The sequence below is a fragment of the Lactuca saligna genome, chromosome 5, assembly GCF_052625555.1.
Source record: "Lactuca saligna cultivar CGN05327 chromosome 5, ASM5262555v1, whole genome shotgun sequence".
NCBI classification, from domain to species: domain Eukaryota; kingdom Viridiplantae; phylum Streptophyta; class Magnoliopsida; order Asterales; family Asteraceae; genus Lactuca; species Lactuca saligna.
The window spans coordinates 179,938,266-179,951,982 of NC_136421.1; the positions used below are offsets into that span (position 1 = coordinate 179,938,266).

General features: G+C 36.7%; 2 long non-coding RNA genes across 2 annotated transcripts; both read left to right on the forward strand.

The window, feature by feature from the left end:
* Positions 1-3,849: 3,849 nt before the first annotated feature.
* On the forward strand, positions 3,850-6,263 carry LOC144998614 (uncharacterized). Its single transcript, XR_013660379.1, has 3 exons — positions 3,850-4,284; positions 4,375-4,459; positions 6,128-6,263. It is a non-coding gene; the product is annotated as an uncharacterized LOC144998614 (long non-coding RNA).
* Positions 6,264-10,262: 3,999 nt separating this feature from the next.
* Positions 10,263-12,924, forward strand: LOC144998377 (uncharacterized). The gene is made up of 3 exons (XR_013660289.1): positions 10,263-10,696; positions 10,787-10,871; positions 12,540-12,924. It is a non-coding gene; the product is annotated as an uncharacterized LOC144998377 (long non-coding RNA).
* The last annotated feature ends 793 nt before the right edge of the window (positions 12,925-13,717 follow it).

The following is a 13,717-nucleotide window of genomic DNA, read 5'->3' on the forward strand; positions in this document are numbered from 1 at the left end:
GGTAGATGTAATTAGTATGAAACCATAGATCCATAGGTTGCATGTATACTTAGCTGTATTGTACTTTCTATTTTTCCTCTACCTGTTTAGAGTGTATATGGTGCGTAGAAAAGCTAACCATGGTATAAGAGCCATTGGTTCATGATTACATTCACCCTACATCCATATTTTCTATAAATGCATGTTTAAAATTGAATGAAAGAATAAATATTGAAATTTTCATAATTAAGAAACCTTTTAATTAAAGGCCACGACATGGGAGTCCATGTCCACGACGTGGGGCTGCCGAGTTTAGGGTTTCGTTTTCTTATATTTTTCAAATTTGAAGATTTATTTGAAATGAATATATACCAAATTTAAAATGTTTTAAATCTGGAAAATTGATAAATATTATTTAAATATGATTAGTTGAATCTGAATTATTATTTATTATTTAAATAATGAATTTAAATGTTTAACTTTGTTTATAATATAGACTTACGAATTTCAATATTAACCCCTTGAATTTATTAATTATTACGTTGCATCCTCACAATTAATTGGAATTAATATTAGACAAATAAATTTGAAGAGTTTTAAATTTACCCAATATATATATATATATATATATATACACATATTAGAATTGTATCTACTATATGTATCAAAAAGATCATGTTTTATTTAATTAAAAGTGAATCTTATGTTATCCATAAAAATTCCACATTGTCTTTATAACTTGTTGATAGAGCTCATCTGGTTAACCGACACAACAATTTTAGTGTATAAGAAGAGAATGATGTAAGACTCACAAATATCAAGCATAAATTGAGTCGCGGACCACACAATTTTGTATTGGTGAATCAACATTTGTTCAATGATCTGCAACATCCCCGTCAGTGAAATTTAGATCAACATAATCCAATATTAACATGTCATTGATAGTTAATGAATATCAAAGATCTAAGAATTTCGTTGTGATCGAAATTGACAAAGAGTTTTGTCTACCTAAATAACTTTGTGGTGTGTTTACGACAGCCCTTTACACATCATGAAGCCAAATATGGATCCTAGCCTTAATTTAATAATTTTTTTAGAGTGATTATTCATTAAAGATTTTATATATCAAACTAATTGGAATCTTATCTTTTGTAGATGTCGATCCCAGTCAACAACAACATCAATCCTCCTTTCCCTCCTCCTCCACCAACTCAAAACTCAAGCTTCTCTTTAATTTTAGTTCTTAATATGGAAAAAATCAATGAGGATGGATCCAACTATCTTGACTGGATCAGAACCTTAAGGTTCACGTCGTTATATGAGAACAAAGACTATGTTCTCGACGATGATGTTCCCAAACTTGGAGAGAACGCTACCCCAATTGAAGTTACTACCTACAAAAAGCATTATGATGAATCAACCAAATTGGTTTCACTTATTTTAAAGACCATGGCTTCTGGTCTGCAGAAGAACTTTGAAAATTGGGGTGAGTTTGACATAAATCAGCAGCTCAAAGAAATGTTCCAAGAACAAGCTAGGCAAGAACGATTTGAGATCGTTAAGTCCCTCACGACATGTAAACATCAAGAGCAAAAGATGAAATTGTACATAAATAGACTTAGGAATCTAGGTGTTAAGCTGCCTAAGACGTTGACCATTGACATGGTCTTGAACTAGTAGATCATATTCGTAGTTTATCATGAACTTCAATATGAAAAACCTCGATTAGACCTTGATGGTGTTGCATGGCATGCTCAAGATGATTGAGGCAAGAGTGAATAAACCTAAAAACTCCAATCCTACCGCTCCATTCTTGGCCATTGATCGTGGTTCTGCTAAAAGGAAAAAGGTTTCTCATCCCAAAGGAAAGGGAAAGGGATGTTGTTGTTTGCTTGTTTACTATTATTCTGTGTTGTGATACTATACATGATGTCCTCCACCCCGGAATGTTTTCCGCCATTCCGGTTTTGGGGTGTGACATTTCCTGACTATTCCCTGTTTGGTTTTGGCTGTAGAGTAGGATCACCTGTTTAGATGTCTATCTGACCTCTTATTAGATATAACTATGTATTCCTTGGAGATTTTATGGTAGTAGCATAATGCGGTAGAAGAGTCGTAGAATGCAGTAGTGAGCTGTCAGATAGGTAGACTTCTGTAGTTAGTTAGTCGTGTTTATGTGTTACTTGATTTTTGTTTGATTATATATATGTTGAAATATTATGGTGGGTTAGGTTGAGGTGGTCCTACTTTGTGTTGTAGGTCACGATACTTGGTGCGATCCAGTGTAAGTTTTAGGCATTAGTGGGAAAACAGTCATGGATTGGAGGCTTAGGTGAGCGGTTAGGTTGAGGTAGCAGGTCAACATACCCGGGAGAAATCTAGTGTTTATGGCTGAGGGCATGGGGCAGTATTTATGATTGTTGGCCTAGTGTGCATGCATTGTATGTATATTCTGGTGTGTGTGGTATTTTGGGGAAAAGCCACTAAGCTTCATGCTTAACTTGTTGTTTATAAATGTTTTTCAGGTACCATTAGTGATTATGGGAAGGCGAAGACGTGACTATACATACTCATCAACAGCATTGAGGGTTTCACGTTAATATATTACTTTTTTTTTTCAAACAAATGTTTCTTGTAAAAAATGGTTTTCCTAACATAGATTTATATATACGAAGTTCTAGTTTAATTAAAAATCCAAATTTTGGTTGTGAAAATGGGATGTTACACCTGACATGGGCAATGTTGGTGTAGGAGTTAGGGATCCTGTGACAACCGTCAAATTCTGGTCAATTCAAAGTCAAATAAAGTCAACAAGTCAAACCTCTCAGCTCAACTAACCCTTGTGTACTTGGACTTACGTTCAGTATTTACTAAACAACCCACTACTCTAATAAGAAAACATGAATCGAAAAGTACGTACAACTAGATCTCTTTAACCTAAAAACTGTAGTACGTGGCGAGCCAAACTGATAAATCAATGATGCATACTCATCGGGAATGTATGATATGCGTTTTTTTCTGGTGAGTATTCATATAAAATATTTATTTCCTTAATTAAAACAACAAAAGATATATTCTCATTTATATTTCCAAAAATGCGAAACTCTTCTGCAATTTCATCATTTTATGACCCCATTTGCGAAGTTGAGTATTTATTTCCAAAAAATGCGAAACTCTTCTGCAATTTCATCATTTTATGACCCCATTTGCGAAGTTGAGTATTTATTTCCAAAAAAATGCGAAACTCTTCTGCAATTTCATCATTTTATGACCCCAATTGCGAAGTTGAGTATTTATTTCCAAAAATGCGAAACTCTTCTGCAATTTCATCATTTTATGACCCCATTTGCGAAGTTGAGTATTTATTTCAAAAAAAAAAAAAAATGCGAAACTCCAGGGACAATATTTGAAATCTTCTGTTTTCTTCCCCAATTCGCATTCTACTGTGAAATACTTCGCATCCCTTCGCATTAATCACTTTCGCATCTTCATTCTTACACCCTTCGCATCCCTTCGCATTAATCACTTTCGCATCTTCATTCTTACACCCTTCGCATCCCTTCGCATTAATCACTTTCGCATCTTCATTCTTACACCCTTCGCATCCCTTCGCATTTTAACCTAATCAATCAAATGCGATTCACAAAATTTTCATTCCAGATGCGAATACAGTTTAGTTCTTGAACTCTAAACTTGCGAAATCAAAAATTCATATGCTGAACCCATATGCGAATATTAACCCAATTGACTTCAAGTGATTCATAGATGCGAACACTCGATTGTTTTACTTTCGCAAAATGAGCATCAACAACTCCACAATCGAGTTTTTTTTAAATTCTTGCAAAACAACAATTTCATAGTCCTTGACTTCGCGTTTTTCTTCACGAATCATCCCTCAATCATCAATCCAATTGCGAATCAAAACTCATATGTTCTAGCTTTATCAATTCATCGACTACACTCATACAAATGCGAACAATACTCTCAAAATCGATTGAAACTTATAGCAAAGCTAAATCCAACTTCGCATTCAAAGTAGTGTTATTGATCCGCAGTCACAAGCAACCGCCCCACACCCACTCTCTGACCAACCATGCCTCCCCACCTTACCTAGGTCACATCAACGTCTTTTCCCACTCAATTAACCCTCTTCCCGAGTTTTTGAGGACTGATTATTCATCCTCTCTCCTCATTTCCCTCATTTTGCTCTCATTTCACAAGAAGATCAAACTCTTTCCTCTCTCACTTTCTCTCTCTAGAAATTCGAGATTCAAGGGCTGATCTTGAGTTTTTCCTCCACATTTGGTAAGCATAATCCATTCTCTTTATGATTATCTCATTTATTTCCACTCAAATCATGGATATCTTAGACAAACTCTCTCATAATTGTGTTAGAGCTTCGAATCTTCAAGTGATTCTTCAAGTGTTCTTGGGTTGAACACTTTCCATCTTCAACACGTATCTACTGAAATCACTCAAGGTGAGTTCATACCCCTACATTTTCATGTTTTCTCAAGTTTTCAGGGGGGAATACAAGTTAAGACACTAAGAACATAACTAGATTTTTCTAACAGCCTTCATCAGAAAAGTTCAACTCCATTCACGGACTGTTTTGGGCATCTTAACTATTTTTGTTTTCAAAACTGTACAAGGTGCAAATAGATCAAGTTTTTAGCTTTAAAATGGCTACTTGCACATCTCCATACGATTTTTCTACAATTTATGGTGATTTTTACAAAACTGCCTATCATTTCAAACAACAATCCGGACCAGTCTGTGATTATGGACTTTTTCACCCAAGTTAGAGGTCATTATAAATTGTGATAAAAATTATGAGCAAACTAGACACATTTTGTGAACTCTCAGAATTTACGGATCTAGTTTTCGACTTCGTATGATTTTTCTATGATTTTTCCAAAACAGGGCAGAATTGCTAAATTTTGCCAACAGCATGTAAATATCATAACACTTTGTATTATGTTGAGCAAAGTGTATAATCATAAATTCTAATATTTGAATGAGTTTTCTTGCTAGTTTATCATTATAGACTGAAACTAAAACATTCATATTAAATATTATTCATTCATTTTGGAACACGCACTATTAAACTATGAAAAGAGTTCGATAAATTCACTACACTAATACTTTTCCATAAAAGAGTTCATACATAGTACATACATTTTAGATAAACTATAATAGGTATAGTTTATGATACATCACTCTACGCACTCGTACAAGAAGGGTACATTCATACAAGAAATATTTATTTTCACACACATTTCACGTAAACTTGTTATCCTATATTGTGAGTTTCTCTATCTCTCTCCCCGTACGTCCGAGTGCGGGATATAATTCCTGGTAGTTATAATCAGAATCTCCTGGAGGGAGAACGTGATACTTGTATATAGATCTATATTGGGATTGACACCCCACACCTCGCTGCTAGCTACAGTGGGATCTGCAGGTCTACGGGTGACAAATGTCATTTCATTTTTCGCGACACTGAGAACGTCGTGGCAGGTTCACATAGTCATAGTATGATTATAACGGCTCACATAGGGAACAATCCATAAGTTTACGGGATTTTATTTTTAAAAACCTAAATGAGTTTTATGTTGATTTAAAATCACCTTTTATCTCTATGGGTACAAATACAAAGTACCGGGTCTCTATACAAAAAGGAGTACAGATACAAAGTACCGGGTCTCTATACAAAGTTATTATGATATTAAACTATATTTCCTCTAGAATTGTTAGACTTCAACTATGGTCGCTGAGCGTATATGTTTGAGTCATATAAGAGTTTAGTCTTGATTGGCCTAGAATTGGTGGTGCCCGCCTCATCTCCTGTTCCTCGTTGGGTTGTGGACCTGGGGCAGACCCACTATATTCAACGTTTTATCTAAGTTAAACCTTATATAACTTATATATGTTGGACGATTATAGAGGAACTCTACGGATTACTCTAGGGTTCATTAATGCATCATGCAGGATTATTTCTATTCATACTTAACTAAGAAAATATTGGATTTTCTGGAAATCAAACTAAATCGATTTTACAAGGAAAAACGGTTTCTACTTCAAACAAAACTCTTATGAACTCACCAACCTTTGTGTTGACACTCTTTAAAACTACTTGTATTCTCAGGAAGTCAGTGAAACAGGCAAACTTCATCGCTTTGAGGATGGGACGCTAAACCGTCAACAAATTTATTTTGTCATCATAATGTAATTGCTTTTGAAACATGTAAACATATACTTTGGTGTAACTTTTGCAATTATATTTATGGTGGTTGTTTTTACTTTGAGCACTATTATACACGTTGTTGTGATACTGTACATGAAGTCCTCCACCCCCAGACGTTTCCGCCATCCTTGGTTTGGGGGTGTGACAGATTGGTATCAGAGCATTGTTTATAGTGAACTAAGTATATCGAACCACATAAGATATACAAACTATGAATGCATTGGGACTAAGGTCTCTGATTTTAAGATTTCAAAACCACTATACCTTTAAGAATAAATAACTTTTGTTAAAAGTATACATGCATGCATACATACTAAGGTCAGCATCATTTTAGGACAAAACAAAAGTAAAGATTGTTGGACATCACAGGTAAGCCTGGGGATGTATGATCAGTCTTGGGAATAGCATAGCCTGATCAACTATGCTGGTCCGAGGAGTGATTAGCATATGCCCAAGAATGGTTGTGATGTGGCAACAAGTCTAAAAATTTACCAACACTACCACAATGAAATACCATAGGGGTATTTTGGCATTATTAAAATTACATATGTGAGAACTAAATAGATCTTTATCAATAGGTCAATAGTTGCTTAGTGGATACATTAAAATTTTATGTATCCAGGACGTCATAGACTTAGAATCTGTGGATCTTTGCTCTACTTCCTGTTCTCGTTGGATTGGGGATTTAGAGTTAGGGTCGCTTATTCGAAGGTCTATCCTGTCCCGAATACATATAATTAGTATGCACTAAACAATTTGTTGAAGTACCTGATAAAGATCATCGTATAATTAACTAATTAGTACGTTTGCTTAATTGTTTCTTATATCCCCATTTCTCGCGAAGATATCATGGCTGGATTTCCATCCACACGACGACCCGTACTACCCTAACCACGACAATACCAAATGGCTCGGAGAGGAGCCAGAGAATGATTACCCAACCCCTGTAGATGGCCACCAAGCTGAAGGCTATGCTGATGGTTCTGATTCCGACCCTGAAGTGGAGAACTTAACCCCGATGACTCTTGTTCCGAATCCTAACCCTTGTCCAACTTTTCAAGGCCCGACGCCTCCTTGGGTAGAGTGCTTGGAAACCTGGAGCAAAGAACAAGACCAACATATGTCGTTTAGTAGAGAACGAAGCTTCTACAACATAAACGAAGGAAGCTCAAACAGATACAATTTTTCCAATCCTGGTCCATAGAGTTGCCCGAAACGAGATTCTGGGTAGAACGACTCTCCATAGTATCGCAAAGGTTGATGCAAATGCAAGAATACATACGATCCGCACCAAGCGCCTTGAACACACTCGTGAAAAATCTAAGAGAAACCACAAAACCCACTAACTCGTGAAGTTCATTCATATGGACTTCCTTTATGAACTACATATAAGGAATTCTTAAATCGAAGAAAAATGCAGGAAAAATCAAATTCTATAACAACTGACTTGTCTTTACTAGTAGAAACTTATCATCTGATCATTTTTCCTTTTTGCAAACTCATGACAGAACAATGCCACCAAGGAAAAGACCCAGACCTTCGGGCAGCACAGCGCCACCACCTCCGACGCCACCTCCCCAGTTTGATCCTGAAATGTTCCAAGCTGCAGTGACAGCAGCCGTGGTAGCTGCAATGTCACAAATTGGCACAAATAGCAATGGTGGTGCTGGATCTGGAGCCACAAACCCTAACCACGGGGATAGTGCAGGACGCACAAGGGAATGCACTTACAAGGACTTCACAAATGGCAAACCCGATTCCTTTGATGGAAGTGGGGGTGTCCTCGCACTAATTCAATGGTTCGAGAGGACCGAAGCGATCTTTGAGATTTGCGCTTGCCCCGAAGCGAGCAAAGTCAAGTACGCGACATTCACCTTCATCGGAAGAGCTCTCACTTGGTGGAACGGCAAAGTTAAGTCGCTTACGCTTGCAGTGGCTAACTCGTTAAGTTGGGAGGACTTAAAGAAGATGATGTTGAAGGAATATTGCCCAAGAGGTGAAGTGCAAAAGCTGGAGCAAGAACTATGGAATCTCAGAATGGCAGGCTCCGACCTTACAACTTACACCAACCGATTTTGTGATCTAGCACTCCTTTGTCCCGCTATGGTCACCCCGGAAGACAAAAAGTTGGAGCGTTACCTCTGGGGATTGTCCCCCGAAATTCAAGATAGCGTGCTCGCCTCAAGACCAACTACCTTCGACAGCGCCAAGGAGTTAGCACAACAACTCATTGACCACCATGCCCGCCATGACACTATGGCAACCACCCATACCCAAGCAAGAGGAGGGAACAACGAAAGAAAGTTTTGGGACAACAAGAAAGACCAATCAACCCAAGGCCTCGCTAAGAAGCAACAGATCCTTGCTGTTCATGCTGCCACAACCCTCACCACACCAACTCCCATGAAACCATACGCAGGAACACTTCCAAAATGCAACAAGTGTAACTTCCATCACACTGGGGCTTGTCGAAAGTTGCATTGCAAAAACTGCGACAGAGAGGGGCACACTGCTCGTTTCTGTAAGGCACCAGCACGACCCATCAACCAGGTACCCGGCTCTGGAGCAAGCCCAACCTGTTACGAGTGTGGAGAAACGGGACACTTTATAAGGGAATGCCCAAGGACAAGAGATGCTGGTGGTGGCGGGAGGGTGTTTGCAATCACCGAAGGAGAAACCACTCCGGAACTGCCCGCAAATATCAGTACGTGTTCCTAACATCGACATTTAGATCCCGAATTTCTCTATATGCTAAATCTAGCATCGATTAAAGCATGCATAGTAGTAATCATGTGACATCGGGCGAGTTATTCCTTACCATAATCAAATTCTCGTACTACGAAAAGTCATCCCCATCTTTCCTCTAAATTCCTGGATCCCCATTCGAAGTGCAAATTTCGGGACGAAATTCCCTTTAACGGGGGGATGATGTGACAACCGTCAAATTCTGGTCAATTCAAAGTCAAATAAAGTCAACAAGTCAAACCTCTCAGCTCAACTAACCCTTGTGTACTTGGACTTACGTTCAGTATTTACTAAACAACCCACTACTCTAATAAGAAAACATGAATCGAAAAGTACGTACAACTAGATCTCTTTAACCTAAAAACTGTAGTACGTGGCGAGCCAAACTGATAAATCAATGATGCATACTCATCGGGAATGTATGATATGCGTTTTTTTCTGGTGAGTATTCATATAAAATATTTATTTCCTTAATTAAAACAACAAAAGATATATTCTCATTTATATTTCCAAAAATGCGAAACTCTTCTGCAATTTCATCATTTTATGACCCCATTTGCGAAGTTGAGTATTTATTTCCAAAAAATGCGAAACTCTTCTGCAATTTCATCATTTTATGACCCCATTTGCGAAGTTGAGTATTTATTTCCAAAAAAATGCGAAACTCTTCTGCAATTTCATCATTTTATGACCCCAATTGCGAAGTTGAGTATTTATTTCCAAAAATGCGAAACTCTTCTGCAATTTCATCATTTTATGACCCCATTTGCGAAGTTGAGTATTTATTTCAAAAAAAAAAAAAAATGCGAAACTCCAGGGACAATATTTGAAATCTTCTGTTTTCTTCCCCAATTCGCATTCTACTGTGAAATACTTCGCATCCCTTCGCATTAATCACTTTCGCATCTTCATTCTTACACCCTTCGCATCCCTTCGCATTAATCACTTTCGCATCTTCATTCTTACACCCTTCGCATCCCTTCGCATTAATCACTTTCGCATCTTCATTCTTACACCCTTCGCATCCCTTCGCATTTTAACCTAATCAATCAAATGCGATTCACAAAATTTTCATTCCAGATGCGAATACAGTTTAGTTCTTGAACTCTAAACTTGCGAAATCAAAAATTCATATGCTGAACCCATATGCGAATATTAACCCAATTGACTTCAAGTGATTCATAGATGCGAACACTCGATTGTTTTACTTTCGCAAAATGAGCATCAACAACTCCACAATCGAGTTTTTTTTAAATTCTTGCAAAACAACAATTTCATAGTCCTTGACTTCGCGTTTTTCTTCACGAATCATCCCTCAATCATCAATCCAATTGCGAATCAAAACTCATATGTTCTAGCTTTATCAATTCATCGACTACACTCATACAAATGCGAACAATACTCTCAAAATCGATTGAAACTTATAGCAAAGCTAAATCCAACTTCGCATTCAAAGTAGTGTTATTGATCCGCAGTCACAAGCAACCGCCCCACACCCACTCTCTGACCAACCATGCCTCCCCACCTTACCTAGGTCACATCAACGTCTTTTCCCACTCAATTAACCCTCTTCCCGAGTTTTTGAGGACTGATTATTCATCCTCTCTCCTCATTTCCCTCATTTTGCTCTCATTTCACAAGAAGATCAAACTCTTTCCTCTCTCACTTTCTCTCTCTAGAAATTCGAGATTCAAGGGCTGATCTTGAGTTTTTCCTCCACATTTGGTAAGCATAATCCATTCTCTTTATGATTATCTCATTTATTTCCACTCAAATCATGGATATCTTAGACAAACTCTCTCATAATTGTGTTAGAGCTTCGAATCTTCAAGTGATTCTTCAAGTGTTCTTGGGTTGAACACTTTCCATCTTCAACACGTATCTACTGAAATCACTCAAGGTGAGTTCATACCCCTACATTTTCATGTTTTCTCAAGTTTTCAGGGGGGAATACAAGTTAAGACACTAAGAACATAACTAGATTTTTCTAACAGCCTTCATCAGAAAAGTTCAACTCCATTCACGGACTGTTTTGGGCATCTTAACTATTTTTGTTTTCAAAACTGTACAAGGTGCAAATAGATCAAGTTTTTAGCTTTAAAATGGCTACTTGCACATCTCCATACGATTTTTCTACAATTTATGGTGATTTTTACAAAACTGCCTATCATTTCAAACAACAATCCGGACCAGTCTGTGATTATGGACTTTTTCACCCAAGTTAGAGGTCATTATAAATTGTGATAAAAATTATGAGCAAACTAGACACATTTTGTGAACTCTCAGAATTTACGGATCTAGTTTTCGACTTCGTATGATTTTTCTATGATTTTTCCAAAACAGGGCAGAATTGCTAAATTTTGCCAACAGCATGTAAATATCATAACACTTTGTATTATGTTGAGCAAAGTGTATAATCATAAATTCTAATATTTGAATGAGTTTTCTTGCTAGTTTATCATTATAGACTGAAACTAAAACATTCATATTAAATATTATTCATTCATTTTGGAACACGCACTATTAAACTATGAAAAGAGTTCGATAAATTCACTACACTAATACTTTTCCATAAAAGAGTTCATACATAGTACATACATTTTAGATAAACTATAATAGGTATAGTTTATGATACATCACTCTACGCACTCGTACAAGAAGGGTACATTCATACAAGAAATATTTATTTTCACACACATTTCACGTAAACTTGTTATCCTATATTGTGAGTTTCTCTATCTCTCTCCCCGTACGTCCGAGTGCGGGATATAATTCCTGGTAGTTATAATCAGAATCTCCTGGAGGGAGAACGTGATACTTGTATATAGATCTATATTGGGATTGACACCCCACACCTCGCTGCTAGCTACAGTGGGATCTGCAGGTCTACGGGTGACAAATGTCATTTCATTTTTCGCGACACTGAGAACGTCGTGGCAGGTTCACATAGTCATAGTATGATTATAACGGCTCACATAGGGAACAATCCATAAGTTTACGGGATTTTATTTTTAAAAACCTAAATGAGTTTTATGTTGATTTAAAATCACCTTTTATCTCTATGGGTACAAATACAAAGTACCGGGTCTCTATACAAAAAGGAGTACAGATACAAAGTACCGGGTCTCTATACAAAGTTATTATGATATTAAACTATATTTCCTCTAGAATTGTTAGACTTCAACTATGGTCGCTGAGCGTATATGTTTGAGTCATATAAGAGTTTAGTCTTGATTGGCCTAGAATTGGTGGTGCCCGCCTCATCTCCTGTTCCTCGTTGGGTTGTGGACCTGGGGCAGACCCACTATATTCAACGTTTTATCTAAGTTAAACCTTATATAACTTATATATGTTGGACGATTATAGAGGAACTCTACGGATTACTCTAGGGTTCATTAATGCATCATGCAGGATTATTTCTATTCATACTTAACTAAGAAAATATTGGATTTTCTGGAAATCAAACTAAATCGATTTTACAAGGAAAAACGGTTTCTACTTCAAACAAAACTCTTATGAACTCACCAACCTTTGTGTTGACACTCTTTAAAACTACTTGTATTCTCAGGAAGTCAGTGAAACAGGCAAACTTCATCGCTTTGAGGATGGGACGCTAAACCGTCAACAAATTTATTTTGTCATCATAATGTAATTGCTTTTGAAACATGTAAACATATACTTTGGTGTAACTTTTGCAATTATATTTATGGTGGTTGTTTTTACTTTGAGCACTATTATACACGTTGTTGTGATACTGTACATGAAGTCCTCCACCCCCAGACGTTTCCGCCATCCTTGGTTTGGGGGTGTGACAGATCCCATCTTGTGGCTCTTTTGGTTAGGGTTTACAGAGTCATTGAGGTGGTGGGGTAGATGGTCAGTGGTACAGTTATGGTGACAAATCCTTCGAGGTGAGGGTACCACAACTTTAATTACAAGTAGGTAAACCAACACAAGCATATTATAAATCATATGTAAAGACTTGTATTTTTTAATTGATTTTTTAAGTAGGTTTGTATGTTTTTAATATTTTTGTTAATTAAATTTGTATCATTTTAATTAGTTTGTGTTTATTTTAGAATTAAAAAGTGAGTGGGTTGCAAGGGATGTGAGAGATAGGTTTCATGTGTGTAGGATGGAAAGGTTGGAATTGAGTGCAGAATGAAAAACAGATGTGACATTGATGTGGTATGTAGGTTGGGAAGGTTGGGAAACATAGATATCTTCCACCCTTAGGGGTGAGCATAATAACCAAAATATTGAAATAAAATTAAATTCCCTAATAAAACCAACTATAATAACTCAAATGCAACTAATTGCTCTCAGTAATGAAGTTCATGATATTTCTATTAGGGAGTGATTTATATCTCTACATCATTTTTTCTAACAATATATCTACTACCTATCTTGATTCGTTTGTTAAGTAGTAATTCACTACAGCATACAAAAACCCACAATAAGATGTATTGGTGATAAAAATTTCTTGAAGAAGCAAGATTCAAGCCAAGTGTGGTTGGATTGTTATTGCTCTCAACAACGTGATACAACTTCTAAGAGTATGGATAGATCTATGGAACAAAATAGATTATACATAGTCTAGTTATCTATTCATAACGTACTTGAAAATGCTTTACAATTTTGTTTGTTAACTGTTATGGATCTTTAATCATCAAGGAACATAGCCTATTTCGTTTAACCAGTCAAGAGTTAATATTCAGTATCTATCCATGGATGACATCCTTGGAG